General features: G+C 44.4%; 1 long non-coding RNA gene across 3 annotated transcripts in view; it reads left to right on the top strand.

The window, feature by feature from the left end:
- Nucleotides 1–19,766, top strand: part of LOC125910604 (uncharacterized) — a 430,115-nt gene that overhangs the window by 29,425 nt on the left and 380,924 nt on the right. The window contains exons 3-4 of one of the 3 annotated variants that reach the window (XR_007454102.1): nucleotides 5,968–6,080; nucleotides 6,662–7,156. The exons of the other annotated variants lie outside the window; for them this stretch is intronic. This is a non-coding gene — a long non-coding RNA (uncharacterized LOC125910604). Of the gene's footprint in view, nucleotides 1–5,967; nucleotides 6,081–6,661; nucleotides 7,157–19,766 lie in introns of those variants that run through there. 3 annotated transcript variants of the gene reach the window in all.

Raw genomic sequence — 19,766 nt, 5'->3', positions numbered from 1 at the left:
ATTACAACAAAACAAAATTCTAAGAATGCACTGATTTATCAAAAAGTATTTTTTTGGGTTCCACCTTCTATCTGAAACTGCCCAAAGCAGTGTGTTAAGATTCTAGGTTCATTTCTGGAGAGGCGCTAAGATTCTGGGACCTAGACATTATTTTAGAGGCCCAAGTCTTGCCATTTTCAAAGTTTGTTTTTAAAATATAGAGAACAAAATCTTTGCATACATTGAAGAACTACCTTATCTTGCCCTCCAAACCTCTTAGGTTTCATTTTCAAGGAGTTTCCTTAAGAAGCCACTTAGTCAACCAGAGTCTGTGGAATTTCATGTGAAAAAAATATTAGGTCCTAAATACATATGTAAAATATCTATACCCTCAAAACTTCTGACTCCCTGCGTCTTCTCATCCCAATGGAAGATGGCATGTTTACTGCCTAGAGAGTTTGAGGATACCAGGTGCACCTGAACACAAGACAGAAGTGCCTTACCAAGACAGCACACCAGCTCGAACTTCAAAGTTAAGAATGGAAGAGAGCAAAAGCAAAATTGAAGATTAGTTGTGCTGTGAATGAGCTACCACACCAGCTCTGGAATTCCTACTGTGAGATTTCTTCTGTATCCAAAACCATTACATGTCTTTAATGCTCAGTCTACTCTTTTCTTTCATTTCTGAACTTCCAGAAACACTACCCACCAGCTTAATAGTACCTTTGTCAGGAAAATAAAGGACTGTTCTCTTGGGAAGTCAATTCAGTAGACAAGCCCTTTGTGGTCTGTCAGCCTTCTGTCCCGGTCCCCCTGCCATAATTCCTGGCTCCACTTAACTTTTTACCATCTTCCTAGTTTCACCTTTTCCACAGTGCCACGTGGCTGGAGTCACACAGCGTGTCGCTGTTTCATGCTGGCTCATTTCACTTGGGAATATGTGTTTAAGGTTCCTTCATGTCTTTTCATGGCTTGACAGCCCATTTCTTTTCAGTGAAGAATAATATTCCACAGTCTGGAGGCTTTACCTCTAATGGAAGGAAGTATAAACTGACACTGTCCAATACAGGGATGCCAGAAAGGGAATAATTGGGGCATTTTCTTTCTAAAATTTTAAACCAGCCCAGGCAATTTATCTCCGTTACTCATTGCTTTGCTTTTTACTTTTAAGGTATAATTGACCTACAATCGAGTATATATATGGAGTGTACAGTTTTATAAGTTTAGACGTATTTATATACTCATGAGACCATCACCACAATCAGGATATTGACTCTATCCATCACCAACCCCCCCAGACTTCCTTACAATCTCTCCTTCCTGTACACCCCACACGTGTGCCTGTTCTACAGTAACCTCTGACCCACTTTCTATCACTGTACATTAGTTTGGATTCTTTAGGTTTTCATGGAAACGTAATCGTAGTAATAGATAATCATTTTTTACTTGCTTCCTTCCCTCAACGTGGTTTGTTTGAGATTCATTGTGTTATTTTGTGTATCGTTGGTTTATTATTTTTATTGCTGAGCAGTAGTTTATTTTTACTAAATTTGTTCATTCACTGGTTTACTGATGGAAATTTGGGTTGTTTCGGGTTTGGTCCATCATATATAACATTGCCATGAACACCCTTTTCTGTGGACGTAATCTTTCATTTATCTTGCGTGAATGCTTACAAGTGAAATGGATGATTCCACATCCCTCACCACATTTGGTGGAGCCCCACCCCCCTTTTTCTTTCAATTTTAAACATCCCAGTGGGTGTGTGGACAGATGCCTTGTTGCAGTTTGCATTTCCCTAACGACTAATCATTTGAGCATATTTTCCTGTGCTTATATAGCGTCCACATACTTTATTTTTTCTTACACAACAGAAATTTTTTTCTCACATTCCTGGAGGTTGGGAAGGGCAAGAGGCTTCACTGGTAGGGGGTTCCCACCTCACCCCGGTGCTCCTGTGAGCTCTTTGTGGGGGTGGAAGGAGTGGACTCCTCCATCCGTGTTTTGTGAAGAGTCTGTTCTAAACTTCTGCCGAAGATTGAGTGTGGTTTTTGTTTCTTATTTTACAAGTTCCTTCTGTTTTCCAGCTGTAAATTCTTTGCCACCTGTATTTTTTGCAGATACTTTCCTCTGACCTGGGCTTTCCTTTTCTTTCCCTTAACAGTGTCTTTTGATGAGCAGATGTACTTAATTTTAATATGGGGTTTATCACTTTTTTTCCTTGGATATGTTTGTGCTCTTAGTTTTTTATGTAAGAAATCCTTCTTAATTCGATATAGCAAAGACTATCTTCTGTTTTCCTCTAGGAATTTAAACCGTTTCAAGGTGATACCTAGATCTGTGATCCATTTCGAGTTAACTTTTGTACATGGTGTGAAGTATGGATTAAAGTTCACCGTTTTTTGCACATGGACATCCAACTGTTTCAGCATCATTTTATTCTGAAAAGACTATTCCTTCTGCACTGAATTGCCTTTTCACTTTTGCTAAAAATCAATCCTTGTATTCTTTAATCTGTTCCATTGATCTCTTTTGCTAATTCGTTCCATTGATCTACTTTGACACCAACATCAGAGTCTTGATGCCTGTAGCTTTTATAATCTGTATTGAAGTCAGGTTATGTCATCATCCAACTATTTTTCCAAGGTTATTTTAACTTCTCTAGATCCTCGAATTTCCATGTGAAAAATTATAATTTTATCTCCATTTTCTAGAGAATAGCCTACTGAGTTTTAACTAAAATCGCATTGACTTGGGGCCAATTTGTGGAGAATTAATATCTTAACAATATTGAGTCTTCTGATATATGAGCATGGACTAACTTTATTTCCCTTTGTTTATGTTTTCTTTAATTTCTGTCATCACTGCTTTGTAGTTTTCAGTGTCAGGGTCTGCATATCTTTTATCACATTTATTTATAAGTGCTTTGTGTTTTATATTATTTTTAAAAAGCTATTTTCATTTCTGATTGTTCATTGCTAGTGTATAGAGATACAATTTATTTATTCTAGATTGATCTTGTATCTAGCAAGTTTTCTAAACTCACTTATTAGTTCCAGTAGCTTTTTGGGAGCTGCTATAGATGCTAATGAATTTTCCACAGAAAGGATTATGCTGTCTGCAAACAGAGTTTGACTTTTTCCTTTCCAATCTGCATGTGGGTTTTGTTTTTCTTGCTGTAGTGTATTGGATAGAATATCCAGTACGGTGTTGAATGGACGTAATGAGATTTTCTGATTCCTGATCTTAGGAGCAAAGCAATCAATCTCTTAACACTAAAAGTATGATGTTTTACATAGGCTTATTTTTTCTAATATTTTTTAAATCAACTTCTCATCTTTTCCTCATATACTGAGAGTTTTTATCAGGCGTGGACATTTGATTTCATCATGTGGTGTTTTTTTTTTTTTTTTTTCAATTGAGATTATCATACGATTTTTCTTCTTTCATCCGTTAATATGGTAAATTGTATTGGTAAATTTTCGAACATGAAACCAGCCTTGCGTTTCATAGTGCCAGCTGGGTAATGAGATATTGCTTCTTTTACATATTGTTGGATTCCATTTACTTATTACATGTGTATTCATGAGAAATTTTGGTATCTGGTTTTCTTTTCTTGTAAAGCTTCCTTTCTGGTTTTGTTGTCAGCTTAATGCTGTCATCAGGGAGTGATGGGGATGGTTTCCCTCCTCTTCAGTTTTTGGAAGTCTGCGTAGATTTGGCATTACTTCTACCATCAGTTATTCAGAGTATGATGTTGTAATCTCTACCTATAATTGTGGATCTATTTCCCCTTGTAATTAGGTCTGTTCTTTCTTCATGTATTTGGCAGTTCTGTTACTGTATGCAGATGCATTTAGTCTTGTTATATCTTCTAGATAGCCTAACTCTTCTGGATGGTGGGAGGAGTCAGTATTCATGGCTCTTTATGAACTCCACTTATTCTCCCTAACCCTTCCAGGATGAGACCCTCGCTTCAGCTTCAGGAAGATTTCTCACACACGTGTACGGATCAGTCCTCTCCTAGAGAACTGGAGACAGGCCTTCTACGTCTTGTCAGAAGTTTCTTCGCCACTCTTTACCCTCTGGTGCTGTGTAGACTCTTGCTGGTTTGGCCTCTGAGCTCTCACCTTGGCCAGAACGCCACACTCCATACTTATTCTCGCTCACCTAGCTTGGAAACTGTAGCTGATTGCATAATGCTCGAGTTCAGTTAGGCTAATTGAGTACGAAGATCTGAAATCTCATGTGAAATCATTCTTATACTCTTTATTTAAGAAATAAGATGCTATGGGGCGCCTAGGTGGCTCAGTCAGTTAAGTGTCTGGCTTCAGCTTGGGTCATGATCTCACGGTTCGTGGGTTCAACCCCACCTTGGGCTCTGTGCTGACAGCACGGAGCCTGCTTCAGTTCCTGTCTCTCTCTGTCTCTCTGCTCCTGTCCCCCCCCCCCCCCCCCCCCGCCCACTTTCTCTCTCTCAAAAAATAAATAAATATTTGGGAAAAAAAATAAATAAGAGGTTATAATTCTGTTTTAAAACAAATTATGTAGAATATAAGGATTGAAAAAAGGATAAATAACTTAGGAAATAGTGACACCACTGAACTAATTCCGTTTCCTAGTGTCAGGGAAAAGAGAGTTTTCAGAGGCATTTTCAAAATCTAACTACTATTCTTACAGTGTGATGTATGGTCACCATGTTATAAAGAGAAGCAAGTATAAATAATCATTTTCTGAAAGACTGTTATAGATGCACACACTTTAAATAGAACAAGGCTAAAGAACATTCTGTTTCTGTTATTGCTTCTCCAAAGTCTGGTGGTTTGGTTGCGTTCAGATAAACCCTCCAGATATTTGGCTCCTTGTCTGAGCTCATAGCAAAGATGCTCAAATGCCTTGTCAACCGCCTGTGCCCTTTCTCTGCTTCTCATCTCCTGTCTTCTCATTTTCCCTCTAACTGTCCCCTGCCCTCGTGGCCTCCACATCTAATATTCCTTCAGTGAGGACTGAACAGCAGCTGGACAGATTTCTGGGCTGGAGTTTCCTCTCTCCACACATTTCAATTAAAATTCCGTGATGTTCTCATTGCACTGAGTCAGTAAAACTCCCTCATGTTTCCATTCTTTAGTATTTCCCTGCTTGTACTCCCCACGCCTTTTGTGACTTCTGACAAGTTCTTGATATTTAAAAAAATGTGAAAAAACACCATTGCTTATTTCTGCCCAAGATGACCTCAAAATGAGATACTTCTGTAAAGATTTGGATGGACAAATATACACATTTATTCCAAATTAAATGAATGGTGTTTGAATTGAGTTTCAAACTGCAAACTTCAAAGGATAACTAATTGTACAAATCAACAAAATTCATTTATGAGAACATTGACACTCATAGGAATGTAAGCTGTTATATTCCCAGAGAAGAGACAGAGGGTCTGTGTTTAACATTTCTTGACCAAGATGTCTGGGAACCACCATCACAGGCAAGACATTATTCTTAAGATCTTACACAGAATGCATTCAGGGAATGAGGGTGGTGTGGATGCCTCAGCCACTGTGTGAGTTGTTCCTGGGGATGGTGGTTCTGTATCAAAGTATTAATATTATTTGATCTTTCTCATCAAAAAACAAAAGCCATTCTACATATTGAAACCCATCTTCTGTCTTAGCAGTAGTGAACTAAGTACAATGATGAAACACAAGAGAGAGACACACATCATAACCTTAACTTGGCTCTAATAATGAGACGGAAGGAACTTGGGTTCACCATAAGTTGATGGAGTCTGGAAAATGTGGCTCTTATCCTAGGGGGAATGCAGAGTGGCTGCAGAGGGTTGACGTGGCAAAAGAAGAAGCGTCAGTTTATTTCTGAGGAAAGAAAAGCTTGGCTCTGGACAAAGGCAGTCATGTCGAAGATGTATTTAAGACCCTGCTCCCCTATTGTTCGAGCCCTTTTACACCATTCTTATGGTATTGTCTCCCCTCCCAGGACTGTGGCTGTGTTCAGCTTGATTGCTGTCATTCCTTGTCTCGGCAGCTTGTAGAATGACTAGCGCGCGTCATGGGACCCCGGCAAAAGACAATACAGACAACAGGAAAATGGTACGGCATTCCTCAAACTGCCGTATGTTACGAGAAGGACTGTTCTAGACTCTCCAGGTCCGTAGAAGAATATGTCAGAATAAGGACCCGGGGAGAGACGGCTGATTGCAAGAGCTTTCCACGTACAAAGAACATAGCGTATCACTGCATTGTTACAGAAATGTTAAGAATGTCAGTATATGAATCTTTTGGTGGGGGCGGACGTGTTTTAAATTCATACACTTCTTATACCACCTTCCTACCTAGGTGGGGAGACACAGCCCATGGGCCTCCTGGCGATGGCATTCTGAGGCGAAAGCCCTCCATTCCTTGGTGGCTCAGTAGATGGCAGTGTGTCTGAATCTAGTATCATAGGAGGCGAGAGCGTTTTAGCATTTTCCAAGAACATGAAAATTTTGAAAGCTGTGAGGCAGCGTGGGGCCTAGAGCATGGGCCAGGAGACTTGATCTTTATTTCTGGCTCTACTCCTGAATAAATTTATTGGAATCAATGGAGGTTGGCCACTTAACTTTTGTATTCCTTACTTTCCTCAAGTTGAAATTAGAGAACCTATTCTCCCTCTTCCCGTCTCCCTTTACCAGGACACCGTGAGTCTCATCAGACTTCAGAATCATTTCTGTTCACTGAAGAAAGGCTCTTTATGAATTTGCTGCGCTGTTTATAACGTGGGTGGCAGAACTGATCGGGATTGTCTATTGGGACTTGAAGTAAATAAACACAGAGGCAGTTGGCAAGAAGGGACCTCTGTATTTCCATGCCATGGATGTTGGCGTATTTTGGTTTCAAGTGGCAGCATTGGATCTCGGGATGCAAAATAACTCCTGTTCCTTGGAATCGAAATGACTCCCTCAACGCCATGAATCTTGACAATGATGGAGTGAAGCCAAGGCCTCTGGCAGCCTCCCAATTTAAATGTCATCTGTTCGCTGCAAGGACAGATTCCGTCAGATTCGATAATGTTCACTCGTGCCGCCTCTTGAACGTGAGAATCTTCACCGTGGCATTTTAATCCAAAGCTGGCACTGTGATAAATGCCAGATGAGATTATAAATGGGGCACAGCGTTCAACGGTTACACCGCCTTTGTTTCCCCCGCTGTGACCTTCATCTGAAGCTGGGTCCCCGCTCCCCCCCCCCCACCCCCCCGCCACACACACAGCACAGGAGCACAGGCCTGTGGTGGTGTGGCACCTAAGTGGGTCATGACAAGATCACATTGGGACAGAACTAGCCGTGGCATCTGACCCGCCAGCCGGGCTCTGGCCATGTTCGCAGACAGACCGCTCTGCAGGGGCCCTGCCACTTGGAAGCCAGGACGGGGGGTCAGAAAGGGATGAAGTCTGTAATACCTTTGTGGACAGGTGGGATGTGCTGGGGCGGGTACACTGTATCTAGTGCAGATTCCTGTTTCACCCACTCCTCCAAGAGGTTATATTGGGGGGGGGGGGGAGCCAGAAAGTACTTGCTGTACAAAAGGCAAAGTCACAAAACCAAAAGGATGTCACGACTCAAATACACACCAGCCCATTGCTTCTTGCTGGCAACCATTTCATTTATAGATATACAATTTGAAACGCTTTCTTTCTGTATCATCAGTCAGAGAAGCTGTGCTAATATCAGAATCCACTGTCAAAATGTTAGCAAACAGCTAGGCTTTTTAGAACTCTCTTGTGCCACGAGCAGAGATTCAAGACAAGTCAATTTTTTTTTTTTTTTTTTTTTTTTTGCTGTGTGTCATCTTATTTTTCAGACATGCCTCATAGTTGGATGGTGAACGGCTTGTTGGTTTGAATGTCAGGAGGTTAAAATTTTAATTTAAATATGCATAAGCGTTAAAATATATTCCAGAGAATGTCACATCAACCTCAACCTCAAAGTGCCAATTATGTTGTTTGGGTTTCCCATTTGACACTGTTCTCGCTAAACTCATAGCCCCAGCTCAGAATTTCTAAAAATGCTTAGATCTCAGTTTCATAATCCATTCTATTTAAAGTAGAAACATTAAGAAGAACTGAACTATAGAAGCATTATTTCATAGTGTCAAGGACATAAAAGTCAAAGCGTACTGCTCGCGGCTAACGAACAGCAATAAAGACGTAGAGGCCTGCACATTATCTGTTAGCGTTAAGAGAGACATACACTTGGACAGTTTGGTAACCACTCAACAGGAAGGATTCAAAACAAAGAAATTTTTAAGGTTGGAGTTTAATTAGAAACACTAATTTGTAAGTTGGATGAGAACATGTAACTGTTTTTAATCCTTAGCCAGTAAGTTTCATTTCTGCCAGTAAAGTTTCATTTCTCCCTGAAGCCACTTAGTGAAGAAAATAAATGATGCCGGAGGACCAAGAGGGGTAACTCTTAACTAACGTTTTGTGCGTATTTACATGGAGAGAGCTTAAGTGAGAAGAACTGGGGCGTAGTACAGTCATGTAAATAAGATAAAACTTACCTACCAGCCAGTGGATCAGAAGTGATGACCCACAAGCACTTTCTGATTGAAAATAAATAGGGGCGTGTGGGTGGCTCAGTAGGTTAAGCTTCCAAGTTCGGCTCAGGTCGTGATCTCATGGTTTGTGGCTTTGAACCCTGTGTCGGGCTCTGTGCTGACAGCCCAGAGCTGAAGCCTGCTTCACGTTCTGTGTCTCCCTCTCTCTTTGCTCCCCCACTCTCACTTGTGCTCTCTTTCTCTCTCTCAAAAATAAACATTAAAAAAGAAAAGAGAAGAAAAAAATGTTAGAAGGGGCTCAGTCAGTTAAGCGTCTGACTTCACCTCAGGTCATGATCTCAGGGTCCATGAGTTCAGGTCCCACATTGGGCCGTGGATCCTCTGTCCCCTTCTCTCCCTATCCCTCCCCTGCCCACGTGTGTGTGTGTGTGTGTGTGTGTGTGTGCGTGTGCACGCTCTCTCAAAAATAAACATTAAAAAAAATAAATTAGAAGTTCAAGCGTGCACAAAATGTTTGCGTGCACAAAATGTTTGTAATGTTATGTATGTTTCATTATGTTTTATACTTTTGGATATTGGTTATTCTTAGCAGTTTGTGGCAGTCCTATCATTGTTACCATTGGTAATTTATAACGCTCCTTTCCAGGTCATAATTTGTTTAATGACACGTTGTGTTAAAATAGTGTTAAACTTTGGTACAGTGTTGTTGTTAGATGGCTGCTCTGACAAGCTGTGAATCAGGCTAGTAGTTACCCAAAGGCGTGGAATCTAAGAATGTGTTTTCTGCACATTAGCTGCATGCATTCATAAAATAAGTGTAAAATAAAAGTGAGAGAAATAAGATGACGCAGGAAGCTGAGAGACGGAGGGGCCGTGGAGATGGAGTTTCCCAGCCCCAGAAGAAAAGTCAGGAAATGAAGGGGGAAAAAACAAGGCAGCGACAGGCATCAGGACACATTGAACTTAAATTCTCTCGGATGTTTCCTGGATTGTCCTGATGACCCGGGGAGAGAGCTGATGAAAACACAGACTGCTTTCTACAAACTGAAAAGATCTTGCAGTTTGGGAGGTGAAAGTTCACCCACAAGCATCGCAGCTGCTTGACAGAAACGACGATGGCATCCGTGTGGTTTCTTTCTGCTCTCAGTGATCAGCGGTTCAGCTTGATGAGATCGGTAACCCTGGGTGGAATGTTGTTGGCCAACAGAAACAAGTGATTCAGTTTAGTTGGAAACGAGAATTGTGGTAATCAGTGCGTGTCTCGTCCACCACGTCTGCACGGGGCTTGCTCAGCTGTCCCATGGGTCTTCCCTGCAGCACCACCCACCGCTCACAGGCTGGTCTCCAGCACGCCTAGCAGTTGTTGTCAAGGACGCACCTAGGGGACTGGATCCGGCTACTGGCCAGTGCCTGGGGCCGACCTGACGGCCAGGAAGATGCAAGTTGCAATGGGCCGAAGCCTGCGTTCGTACGTGAATTTGTGCACGCATCCCATAAATTAATCAGCATGTTGAAACCTCTCCTTGACCCGAGTCACCGTGGCCAAGGGGACGAGCCGTGCCGGTAAAACCCTGGGCAGCACCAGCTGACATGCACGCCCAGTAATGGGGACGGGGTGATTCCCCAAAGCGGATGGGACATGCTTAGTTGAAGGAGGGAAAGTGGGTGCTCCAGGGGGAACTCATAGCTGCTCCCTGGATTCGGTGCCCACGGAGAGCGGGTAAGCATCAACGAGTCGGGACACACAGAGCGTGCCCCTCAGTGCTGGTGCGGGCTCGGGAACAAGGGATAGAAAAGCGATGGCCAACAACGTGGACCGGTGTTACGAATTGAGGTCACACCAACATGTTTGAGTCTCTTCACGGTCACTGTGTTCAGTTGCGTTTTCTTCATCGTTGGTGCTTCATTAAACCTCCACCTATCACTGAGGCAGTCCGGTGGTTTGGGTATATTCACGTAGGTTCCCCTACAAGAGCCGGAGGAGTATCAGGTTTTCTGTGGAGTCTGAGCTCATCTTCCTTCCTGTCCACCACAGGCAGGCCTTGCGCACGTCCTGATTCGTGTGTCGTCCTTATACTCGCTTCCGCCCCCGTCCTCCTCTCTCGTCAGCTTTGAGCTCTTGGACGGTACGGTTATTCCGTTCATCTCCAGGGTATGGCACACCAGGACATAATGGCTCAGCAGATGCTTGGTTAAAAAATAAATGTGTAATTTAAGTTCCTCGTGACTCAAATCTCAGCAGTTTTATGTAGGAAAGCTCTCAAGATGTGGAGCCTAACACTTAGAAGCTGTGGCAGTAATGAACAACTTGTGTTTATTTCACCCCAGTTAGATATGGGGTCTGTGCCTCACGTGTCCCCGTGGTCTTCAGTCCTCTGGTCAGCCTTGCTCGGTCGACATCGCCGTCCCTGCGTTGAGGCCGAAGCACGTGTTGCTGGAGGTTATTGGCTGGTGCAAGTGGCTTCTGCCCACACCCTGTCTGACTTAAATGGCCACACGTGTTCCATAGCTCCTCAAATTTCCGCTGCTTGGAAATTTTGCAAGGAGGGGGGAAATGCCACAGAGGAAAAAGAATAGAGACAAGAAAAAAGCTTTCATCCCGATACCAAGAACGAAAGTGAAAAAGTCGCATAAATGGAAAATCACATGTGAGTCTGGAAGCTCATTGCATATAAAAGAGAGTGTACAAACTCAACACTCAGAGGGTGCTTGGAACGTGTTCTTTTTCTTTGAGGTCTTGCCCCTGTGAGCTGTTAACTACTCGTGTTCCTGCTGATTATACAGTGCTCAGGAGAGCGGGCCTGTGCTTCAGGTAGAAAAGCTAGGAGGCGGGTCTCTGAAAATTTCCAGAGAATAAGCCAGAAGGAAAGTGGGCGAAGGCTTCTGTTGTGAGGCCGTCCATGCAGAGATTCACACGGTATTTGTGTAGACTGACAAAGATTGGTAGAAATACGGAGGTAAGCGCGAGGTGTGTAGAAAACCATGGGGTGTGTGAAACAAGAAACTGCTTCACCTCTTTCTTCCCTGCAAATCATGTTGATGTCTTAGGATTTGTTTCACAAGTGACTTTTGGAGAAGAAAGCAGAAGGTTTTGTGTTTCCGGTGGGAGGGGGATTTTACGCATCGAAACCTCCGGTCAGAAAGGCCACATCTGAGCTGGTGGTGAAGGACGGTGTCGTGAGGCTGCTCTGACAGGATGGGGGCCTGTAGGAGCCCCAGCCACCTCTGTGGGGTCTCGTCGTCTTTGGGGTCTGCACGGTGTGCCCTTCCTGACTGGCTTTTGTATACCCTCTGGGCTTACATGTCCTGAGATTCATCTTTCGGTGACTTCTCTTCTAGGCTGAGGCAGTCCGGTGGTTCGGGTATATTCACCAGTTCTCAGTTTGACTGTGGGCCTCACAGAATCTCATTATATAATTAGCCCCCGACTCACAGTTAACTTTGTAAGTTCTGATCTTTGTAGTTGCTTTCTTCACCCCTGCAAAAAATGGTAAATTCGTATAAACTTCTGACTTCTGACTGACTCGCTGATTTTTCACAAATTCCCTGACAAAGCAGCTTGGGTTTCTGTTTTAGGTAAATGCAGTCTAGCACCACGGAAACGAGAGAGACGGCCTCGTCAGTAGGACCTGTGAAGGAGGTCGTTCCTGGAATAGGTGCGGGAACTTGTACCTCATCACATTTCTAGTTGTGCTGGAGGGGCAAAGAGGAGACGTTAGCGGCCGACCAGCAGCCTGGTAGGCCCCTTTCTGTGACATCAACTCCACCTGCGTGGACCCAGTGGCTTTACTGATGAGGGAAGGATGCCCTCATCACAGACGCTTGGTCCACAGGGCCAGCCTCACATCCACCGCTAGTCTGCTGGTCTGTCCCCCCCCCCCCCGGCCCAGGCTGGGCTCCCGTGCGACTGCTGGGTCCAAGCGCACTGGACGGTTTCAGCCACATGTTGTGTCGGGGGCCGTGCGGAGGGAAGACAGAAACTCAGCCGTGAAATCGGAGTGCGGGGTTGATAAGAGCCGGGCCTGAATATCAGGAAATAGGGGATAGTGTGACCCGAAGGGAGACCTTGGTCTCCCTTTTCTGCGCCCCCGTTGCCTTCTCCCTATGCCGCTCACTGGCTTAACCACCAATGAGCCTGTCCTATGGCGGCCCGTTGTGTGAGCCCGTGACTCCTGTCGTGGCTGTCAGCTCACATCTCCACGACGGTGATATTTTGTGACATTGAAGGCTGGCTGAAGACCGAAGAAAATCAGAGAGCATGTCCACCAGGGTGCTGAGACCTGGATGTGCTAGAAACACAGAGTGAAGGCGAGGTCCTCTGGAGCCACGAAGAGCTGACCGGAGTGGTGCGGGGTACCCTGGGAGAAGGGGGTTGGTCCCCACAGAGAGCACAGCCAGCAACCCCGACACCTAAGTCTTAGCGATTCACGTGGATGAGGGCAAGAGCCTGGTGTCACGGGCACTGCGGAGGGAGTATGGGGGAACATCCTTATTTTCCACTGAATCGAGAGGCCACACGTGGCCTCGGAGACGAGCAGAATGTCCGATGTCAGGGAAATTGGATGGCAGTGGGTCACTACAAATACGTTCTTGCTTCAGCCCATCAGAAGTTGGGAGGAAAGTGGGATTATACTTGTATTTGTAAGCATGTGTTCTTAGCTGTCTGGGCACCGTTTGGGCACCTGTTTGGGCACCGCTAGAATGGGATGCCAAGCTCGTGTGAACTGTATGGCAAATGCCTCAGGTGCGCGGGGAGGGAAGAGGCAGAGGGGCTCATTTTCGTCCTGCCGTGTGTGCCGGAGAAGAGCTGGTGGGGAGAGCTGGTGCAGCAAAATATATTTATACTTCCTGGAGTAGCACATGGTCCCCTGAACGGCGGGGAGGGTTTCCACTCAGCTGGAGGGTGTTGCTGAGGCTCATACTTGGTCCTGACCCAATGACGAGTCTGCACGCTCACTGGTCGCTAAGGCCTGGGACACACATTTTGTACAGATCATCTGTTCCCGACCTGCTCATATGTCCCAGGACACGTCCCTGTGCTCAGCCAGGGAGGAGAGGCTGAGGGTGCGAGGCGTGCTTCCCACCCCAATACTCCTCCCGTTCTCACCCCAGTACTCCCAGGTGCCTGAGTAGGAAACTCCTGAGAGCAGGGCCGGGAGAATGAGTGTTTGGAGAAGGCAGGGAGAGAGACCCAGCCTGGCATCTGGTGCTCAGGAAGGCCCTGGAACAGAGTCGGGGACAGCCTGGGCGAGAACGGTTCAAATACAGAAAATAAAGTAAATGCTGGCTCTCCAAGCGAGCTCCCCAGTCCGCACCGGATGTCTGTGAATATCTCAAAAGACGCTATTCATTTCCTCTTGGCAGCAGGCTATGAAAAGAGGGGATAAACAACTTTCCAAAGGCTTTTTTTTTCTCCCCCCATTTCGGTCTAAAAAATTATTTTCATAAATCGGAAAGAAGAATGTTTGTTAAATACCCCTCCTCTTATTTTCAGGACCTACCATTTAAGGGGGAAGAATGCAGTTTTGTAGTTGTAAGAGACATACTAAATGTATTTTAAACCATCAGCAGGCTTACACTGTCTGCTCCAAAAACTGCCGGGTGGCTCTGGTGTCCTGGAGTGGATTCCAGAACTGAACTGTCGCGTTACGGTGACGCACTGCGAGCTGACCTGGTGCGCCCCCCTCGCTGCGGGTCTGGGCTCTTCTGCTGGCTGAGGACGGTGTGTGCTCCCCAGGGAGCGTCGTCAGTCTTCGCAGCCTCTTAACTAGTCTTCATCGTATTCCTCATTGCACTTCTGTCGGAGGGTGCTGACACGTGCGGCCAAGGGCACGTCAGAGCTTAGGGCTCGACGCTGTCTATGACTGCGTGATCTCCAGATGCTTTTATGCCCAGAGGAAAGTGACGCTCCCAGTATCAGATGGCAGCACGGCCTTATTGGGGGAGGGCTCTGAGCGCAAGGTGTTCGTGAAGTCTCCAGAGTTTAAAGGCCGGCGTTTTTCCTGCACAACCAAATGTTAGTTGGAGCTCTCCGGGCAAATTCCGAGAAGTTCCCGTAACCTGTATCCGCTGAGGAAGTGGGGGGCTTGGCCCCACCATGTGGGAATCAGCAGACCTCTCCGGACCTCACCTTGTCCCCTGGAAGCACGTCTTGGAAACGATCACCAGGTGCAGGGGTCAGAGGACGTCTCAGTGCGCCCGCTCGTCCCTCCGGGAGCCTTCATGCGGCCGTCTCAGCTGGGGGAGGCCTCTTTGGGAGACCTTAAGGCACCCCCCTGCAGCCCGTCCCTCAAGTAGCTAAGGTGACTCCTGAGACCCAAACAGCCACAGTAGGAAGATGAAGTCTGACGGTCGGATGAAGCTCCTGCTTCCACACAAGTGCCTGTCATGTCCACAGTGAGGCTAGCGACAAGGTGCACTGGCCCGGCCGTGCCTCCCTCGGAGGCTGCGGTGGCCACAGCCGGCTTCCCGAGACAAGGCTGGGTGGCAGGCCACCTCCCCATGTGCCCAGCGGCTCCGAGACCCAGGAGGGCTTCTGGTCTCCCCTGGCTTGTCAGGAGCCCCCGTGCCAGGATCAGGGGCACAGGTGGGAGGCACGGGAAGTAGGCCCAGAGCTCTGAGCCGGGCCTGCAGCATTTTCCTCTCCCCTCGCAGTCCCCGTGGACACTTGTCCTACCGGGCGCCACGTGAGGGGCTGGGGAAAAGACCTTTGCCCGGACTCTACCAGTCACCAGCTCCGTGGTCCTGGGCTTGTTTGTAGGTCCGTCACTTCCTCTCACAGGGAGTCCTGAGAGCGATGGTACCATTTCCTGCGCTTCTGAGAACTAAGTGAGTTACTTTCATTAGTACGGTGATTTTTAATTCAAAGGCTTTCTCGCCAGAGAGGGTTTGGGGGAGGGGGTGGCTAGTGCTTTGTTTAAAGGAGGATTTTCTAAAGGCAGCGTAACCTTGCGGGACTTCCCTTCACCCGAGCCTGTGGCACGGGGCAGAGAAGTTTAGTAACCTTGGTCATGAGAAGGGCAAACCGCCTCCATACATTGGCTGGGTTTTGGGCCGAGTACATGCTCACGGGGCGTTAACATTGGTGAGTCCCAGTCCTGCCGTCACTGACGTCTTTGTGGGGCGGAAGTAAGTCCAAGGCCACAGTGATGGAAATGGGCGCGTGAAGGGAATTGCTTGAAGTCTGAAAAACTTGAGACAGCGACTGCAGACAGACCGGAAGTGCGTCTGCTCCATATTCCCTCCGAAACAGCAAGTCCCCAGGCATAGGGAGATGCGGGCCATGAGGCCCGTGGTAGGCCCAGAAGCAGGGGACAGCACCGTGACACCAGGAAGGAGGGGAACAGAGTATTGTGGTGTTTTGTAAAGTGCTATCACTGAAATGAAATGTAAGCTTTAGAAGACTATGTTTTGTATGTTATAAATGGATTATTTGCCCGCGCAAATGATCTACCTTGGCTGGAGGCAGGCACTGATGTGGGAAAAGGAGCTAGTTGCCACAATAATAATCTTAGAAACTATGGGGCACCTGGGTGGCTCAGTCGATTAGGCATCCGGCTTCGGCTCAGGTCCTGATCTCACAAGGTTTGTGAGTTCGAGCCCCGCGTCGGGCTCTGTGCTGACAGCTCAGAGCCTGGAGCCTGCTTCGGATTCTGTGTCTCCCTCTCTCTCTCTGCCCCTCCACTGCTTGTGCACTTTCTCTCTCAAAAATAAATACACATTAAAAAAATACTAATAAACTAAATTTAAAGCATGAATTAATCTCTCCTATATATATTTAGTTAACTTGCTATCTCTCATTTTATAGTAAAAATGATAAATTAATACCTAAGGTTCTTTGAAGATCATTAAATAGTCCAATGTAGTATAATCCATACTTAATTGAAAAATTTTTAAGTAGTTGGCCATTAATTATGATTATAAGATTTATACAGCAAGGGGAAAAAGTAGTTTGAAAAAGTTAAAATGTAGTCGAAACATCAAGCTACATGTTTTATTTAGCGCCTTGAAGTTAATAAGCTAATAAAATTCTTTCTCAACACGACCACCATCATTGTCAACACGCTCACACATCTGAACCTTTAATCTCTGTGTCCTCTCCCCCTTGACTCTTTATCTTTTTCTTTTTACGTTTCCATCACATTTTCTGTGCCTGCTCTCTCCCTCCACCCCTTTAAGAATTAGTGTCCATCCTTCACTGACTGACCTTCTTGCTCCCATGCTGTCCTTGGGAGATGCCATCTTCTTTTAGTGTTCTAACAGTTGTCTACCTGCCTACTCTCCCAAATCCAACCTTGACCCTTCCCTAAACTGACAACTCTGGTATCCCAACTGGATGTGTCCACCTGGATGGTCCACGGGTGGCTCAAACTTCACATGTCTAAGGACAAACAGTGATTTTTGTTTTCAGTTCACCTTTCTCCTCCTTCCCTACTTCCCAGTTCATGGAACCACTATTTGGCCTCGAATCCAGTGACATTGGATTAACACACATCTGTCCACTTCACTCTAAGATCTATTCAGTTTTTCAAGGCAACTGGATCCAAATTTTTTTTTTCTAAGACCTTGTTTTCAAGGATGCTAATTAAGAGATAAATAATCTGAAACACACCTTTTCAAATTTCTTCAATTCCCTTCATCCCGTGGCCTCCAGCCACATCTGTTCTTTGGATCTTCAACTCAGAATCTAGCTTGGACACTAAACCTACCCTCTTTCATTACATAAATATGCATAGTGGAGTCGCTGAAGAGTAAAACTTCTCCATACAGATGGATCTTTAAAGTGCATGGTATTCATTTTATGTGTCAATCTTCTCACATTTCCAATACTTACTAGGAATCTTTACTTCTTAGCTTAAGCTGTCTCCATCCCCAGTATAACCTTGACTTTTACTTCCCATGGAAGCAAAATCTAATGCCTGCCAACTTTCTTGATGTCTTCTTTTCCTCTCAAAACTTCTAATATTATTCATTTTTACATGAAAGGATACTGTGTTCTGAGTAGAATTTTTCTGTGGTCTTAAAATTAGTGCTAAGCTCCAAAGTTAAGAACTGATTTTCCTAAACATTCCACATTCTAAACTCAGAGATCCATCACCTGTTGGACCGACCATTTTTCTGTTGTGGCGAGAACAAAGACCAACCAACCAAACAACAAAAAGCTTTAAATAAGAAATTCATTGATGATTTTGAATGATCACAATTAAAAGTAAAGATTTAATAACAAATTAGAGAGTGCTAGAATTGAGCTAAACTTTTTAAGGAGACTGCCACCAAGCACGAAGATATCACTGAAAGCAGGGATTCAAAACATTTAAAACCATCTCAAGTTTGTGTGACTGGAAATCTATTTTTTTTTTATTTTTTTATTTTTTCCAACGTTTTTTATTGATTTTTGGGACAGAGAGAGACAGAGCATGAACGGGGGAGGGGCAGAGAGAGAGGGAGACACAGAATCGGAAACAGGCTCCAGGCTCCGAGCCATCAGCCCAGAGCCTGACGCGGGGCTCGAACTCACGGACCGCGAGATCGTGACCTGAGCTGAAGTCGGACGCTTAACCGACTGCGCCACCCAGGCGCCCCTGGAAATCTATTTTTAAAAGGTCTGTTTTCTTTGATAGAAAAAACATATTCTCTTTTCCTTTTGTCTAGGCTAATTCTGAACTTTGTGATCTTTGCCTTAAGATGTTCTTTTCAAACCTTGCATCCTTTCTATGGACTTCCTCTCATTAGTGAAACATCCTCAAGGTTCACTCCTCAAATCGATGTGACACAACACAACACAACACAACACAACACAACACCTTTCAACTCCACCCTCCACTGAAACTATTATATATTCTACTATGTTGTTCTTGGTAATAAAATCAACAGATAATAAAAATATCCGTGTTCAAGACATCTTGATCCTATGTTGATGCATTTTATGGGCATATCTGTTATATTATGAAAATATTTAAAGCCTGATTCTCTTTTATTTCTTTTCTTATTTCACTAAGGTGGGAGTCTCTAGGCATTTTGGATTGGTCTGATACTTCCCAGGTGACCACATATATTCCTGTAGTTTCATAACTCTCTATGTTCCTGTTCTCAAAATCTGCATCTCTGTTCTTGACCTCTTTTCCAAACTCTACATGTGTATACTGGTTTTGTATTCATTTTCTCTGCTTAGACCTTGCAGAGACAACTCCCATTCGTTACATCCAAAATTGAACTTATTCTTAGAACCTTTAAAGCATCTCCTCCTGAGATGTGCATATCAGTAAATGGCAGTAACACCTATTTCTTTTTCTAGCTTGTTTCTTGGTATTTAATAGGTGTTCAGTTTCTTAATTAAATGATATTAATAGATTAATGAATATTAATTAATATATAAATCATAAATAGCACAAGGCTCTGCAGGTATTTTTTTTAAACCTCTCTTTAAACCTTAGTTATTTTCATTTCTTTTGAACAAAAGTATGAATCATAAATTTAAAAAATACATAGAATGAGTAGCCTAATATCCATTATTTAGTATTTTTTATTTCAAGTAATGTACTTTATTTTTCCTCTTCAAATCAGTACAAATGATTATTGCATATGCCCATGATGTTTCCATATTTCCTTCTCCTCAAAGTTTGTACATCTTGTAGCATCTAAGTTAAATCTTTTAAACTCTCTTTCCTCTTCAATCAAATTCATATTTGTTGTATTCATTATTTAAATGTTAAGTTCAATGAATGCTTTTTCTCCACTATTTTATGGGGTGTGCTTTATCTTTAATTCAATTTTCAACCCTTGGGTGTGATAAATATAATTTATACATCCCTTAGGGCAAATCTGAATACTCAGTAGGTACTTAAAAAATGCATGACTATATCATGCAAATAAGATCTGCTTTATTTTTCCAGAACCCGTTAGTATTGTTTCATGTACCCTTTCTTGAAGATTGGGAAATTGTCCTTGAAGAGAATTACTGGCTGTAGCTCAACACAGCCATGAGATTTGTTCAAAAAATGTCATTGTCACAATGATGGAGTTCTGGGGTGATCATGGGGGTTCAGAGCCAATGGCCAAGAAAGAATTCTTGAAGACATCTTTGGTGCAAAAAGGTGATTTTATTAAAGCATGGGAACAGGACCTGCGGGCACAAAGAGCTTTAATGGGGTTGTGAAGGGTAACTGATTATATACCTTCCCTTTGGGAGGGGGTTAGGGACAGAGTAAGTCTCTGAGGAACTTTGGAAGCAAGGTTTCC

The sequence above is a fragment of the Panthera uncia genome, chromosome D1 (genome assembly GCF_023721935.1).
Source record: "Panthera uncia isolate 11264 chromosome D1, Puncia_PCG_1.0, whole genome shotgun sequence".
NCBI classification, from domain to species: Eukaryota; Metazoa; Chordata; class Mammalia; order Carnivora; family Felidae; genus Panthera; species Panthera uncia.
Note: the sequence above shows the minus strand (reverse complement) of the source record. Positions and strands in the feature narration are given on the sequence as shown.